Raw genomic sequence first — 4,020 nt, forward strand, 5'->3', positions numbered from 1 at the left:
GAACCCACCTGGCAGGCAGCCCAACAACGTCAACACTGGGCACCTGATCTTGAGTGGCCACCACCAGCCACCAGGCTCCCAGAGGTGCTAGGCTCTTTTGAGTCCCCCACCTCCAATCCCTCCTCTACCCCTTTCCCCCTCCTCACCCCACCCCATAGATTAGGCAGCCTGCGGCAAGCAGAAGCAGTTGGGTTCTTTTATATCAAAAGAGCAAAACACCAAAAAAGGAAGTTGAGAGCGCCCCACTCTTTACTACCCAAGCCGCACTCACTCAAGCCTTCCTGACATCCCATAACCCAAGTGGGAAATAAAGACAAGCAGCCAGGAAAAAAATCAGTATAAACTTCCCGATGTGATTGACTCACTGTACCCACCACCACACCACAGTAGGCGGAATCCATTATAATGATTAATTCTAAAATAGGCACTCAGTAGTGGCAATAGCCAGGTAAGCCTCACCAAGAAGCCCAGATGAGCTTGCGACCCCCATAAGTAGGCACTGGCTTGACTAGGAAAAGAATTTACCCTACATCCCTAGGGTGGATCCTTTCTTTCATTTCTTTTTTTTTTTTTTTTTAAGAATTTGTATGAAAACAAAAGACACTGAAATAGAGAATAGGGGGACAGTGACCAGAGGGGAGAGGGGAGGGAATTTAAGGGGAAAAAAGGGGAGGGATTTGGAGGAACAAGTAGAAGGACACAAGGACAAGAATTAAGGGGGGTGGAAATGGGAGGGAGGTGGGGAGCACAGGGCGGGTTGGGTTGGGATGAGAGAAATAGACAGAAAACTACTTGAAAAATAAGTAAATAAAATTTAAAAAAAAAAGAATTTGTGCCCTGGCTGGTGTAGCTCAGGGAATTGAGCACGGGTCTGCGAACCAAAAGATTGAGGTTCGATTCCTCGTCAGGTCACATGCCTGGGTTGTGGGCCAGTTCCCAGCAAGGGCTGCACTAGAAGCAACCATACGTTGCTATTTCGCTCCTTTTCTCCTCCCCTTCCCTTCTAAAGATAAATAAATTAAATTTAAAAAAGAACAATAAAAAGAACTTGTTTATTCATTTTTAGAAGAGAAGGGAGAGAGAAACATCCATGTGTGGTTGCCTCTCACACTTCCCCTGAAGGGGAATCAAAACCCAGACATGTGCCCTGATAGGGAATCAAACCAGCAACTTTTTGGTTCATAGGCAGGCACTCAGTCCACTGAACCACATCAGCCAGAGCATCATTTCTTTTTCCTTTCCTCTTTCCCTTCCTTTCTTTCTTTCTTTCTTTCTTTCTTTCTTTCTTTCTTTCTTTCTTTCTTTCTTTCTTTCTTTCTTTCTTTCTTTCTTTCTTTCTTCTTTCCCTTCCTTCCTTCCTTCCTTCCTTCCTTCCTTCCTTCCTTCCTTCCTTCCTTCCTTCCTTTCAGAGAGAGACAGAGAGAAACACTGATTTGTTGTTGCTCTTATTTATGCATTCATTGATTGATTCTTGTATGTCCATGACAGGGAATCAAACCCGCAATCTTAGTGTAATAGGACAATGCTCTGACCCACTGAGCTACCTGGCCAAGGCAGAGTGGGTCTTCTTGTCCACTAATGTATTAAAGCTTCTTTAGCAGTGGAGAAATTTTGATAAATGTTCATGCAGAACACAAATACTCTCTAGGTCTGTTCAGAGACATTCATCTATGTCCTCTCTCCCAAACCTCCTTTTCACCAATATATGTCCTTGTCCACCTGGCTCATGAATTGCTACAGTCTTTCAAGAGGCAAAAAGAACCATGAGACTTCAACTCAAAGCTCTGCCCACTGAGACTTGCTTTTGCCATTGTCCTTTCAAGACCTTGCCCAGTGTAGCTGTAACACCTTAGCAGTCCACCCCCAGAGGATGCCATCTGTAAACCAAGCTCAAATGTTGTCCTCCTTAGTCACCTGCTCATGGGAATTATCCATAAGGTCATGAATTGAGGGAGGGGAGGCGGTAAAGCGGGAGTATATGCAGTGGGTATTGCATGCTTGCACCTTCTCAGGACCTGCTCAGATCTACTCTTCCATATTCCATGTCCTCTTGGTGAAGGGAGTGCTACTGGGTGAAGGTTAAGTAGTTCCATGATAAGCTACATAGATTACATAATCGTCTGCTACTCCATGATCAGGCTTTCAATCTTTGGAAGAGCCCAAGAGTGATTTCAGAACAGTTTCCAAAAAGAAGAATAGTTATCAGCCAAAGAGAGCAAGGCTGTGCTCTAAAATTCTAAGCTCGACCATTGTGATGCTCCAGGGGTGACTGACTGGCCATGGGCTCTGTGTGGCGTTCCAGCCTGGGGCTGCACGCAGAGCACCACTGGATCCACAGGGATCCGAGGACCAATCAGCAGAGCTCCTTGCCCTGCAGCCAGGACCTGCTGAAGAACCTTTTCCTGCTCTGTGCTGTGGCTCAATGTTAGCAAGCTGTCAGGTCCCTTGGAAAATGGGTTAAAGCAGCACATAACGATGTGCTATGTGCAGTCTTCTAAATCCAAAGAGAGAGGCCAAGCATCTGGCACTGTCGGAAGAAACCACTGCACCCCACAGTCCTTGAATTCCTCATATCCATTACAGTCCTATGGCTACAGCCACTCACTCTTCTTAAGACCTGTTTTGAATTCCAGGTCACATAGGGCATTTTGTTGAATTGTTTAGCAGCAAGTTCATATGGGGTGTTTCAGTCTCACACCTCAATGCGAGAGAGATGCATTTCCTCTACCTTCAGCCTCAGAAAACTAGAGAGCCAGCCACAGACCACCCCCACCCTATTTCCCTGAGAGCCTGTGGCCTACAGCCATTTTGGTTCCAATTCTTTTTATCAATTTGATTCTTGGTTATGAGCCACAGAAACCCATTCTGCCTGCATTAAGCTCACAGAATCCCTGGGAGTGCCCAAGAAGCAGGCTTGGAGGTTTGCAACCAGGCAGTGTCCAAAATCAAGCTACAAAACAAGTGAGGACAGCCTGCTGTCACTCCTGGCACAAGGCCCCGCTTGTCCTGATAACACCACACACACAGGCACCGCTCCAGAGCGCTGCTCGCTTCCAGTTCAGAGGCGGAGGGGGCTGTGCCTGGGTCTGGGGTCCAGTTGCAGGGGAGGCCAGGATGGTGGATAGTGGCAGCTGAGCTCCCATCGTGTGGAGGATTCCTTCAGCCTGGGGAGGGGCATAGATTGGATGGGACACGACACACACTCACACAGAGGAGTCAGCGTGAGTTGGCTGAGACTCGGGTAACCTGGAGAGCGATGTACCACAGACCGACAGTTAGGTCTCAGAGAGTCAGCAGGGGAGCCAGTTTAGGAAGGAAGTGACTGGCTTTGTGACCTTAGGTCGCCCAACCCTGACTTAGCCCCAAGCCCCTCACACATAAGTTACAGGGGCCTGGTTTAGGGCCGTACTTTCCGGCCGGTTCATATTAGAGCACCCAGTGAAAGCTAGAGCCACAGAAGGGTATGTGAGATGTGGTAAGAATAAAAAGGTTTTCTGTTTTTTCCCTCCTTGTTTTTGATGATCTTTAACAGTTTGGGGGAGCACTGGTCAGATATTTTATAGAATGTTCCTCAGTTCGGATTTGTCTGATGTTTTTCTCAGGATTAGACTTGGGTTACGGACTTTGGGGGGAGGAATATTGCAGAGCTGAAGCACCGTTCTCATCACATGATATCAGGGGTACGTCCTTTCAACATGACTTATTACTTCTGATGTTGACCTTGATCGTCTGGCTAAGGTAGTACTTGACAGGCTTCTGCGCTGCAGAGTTAATACTCCCCCCCAGCCCCACACCCCCACACACTGCACTCTTTGGAAGGAAGCCATTGTGCAGGCAGCCCGTGTTTGAGGACTGGGGAGCTCTGCTCCACCTCCCCGAAGGCAGAGCCTCTACACGAATTATTTGGAATTCTTCTGCCTAGGAGATTACAATGTTTCCCTTATAGAATGTAATTATCATAAAAATTAAAATACATTATATAGCATTAGACAAGACAGTAAATAGTGAATTTGTAACACT

This window comes from Artibeus jamaicensis, unplaced genomic scaffold (assembly GCF_021234435.1).
Source record: "Artibeus jamaicensis isolate MK-2021 breed Jamaican fruit bat unplaced genomic scaffold, CSHL_Jam_final contig_1998, whole genome shotgun sequence".
In the NCBI taxonomy this organism is placed as follows: Eukaryota; Metazoa; Chordata; class Mammalia; order Chiroptera; family Phyllostomidae; genus Artibeus; species Artibeus jamaicensis.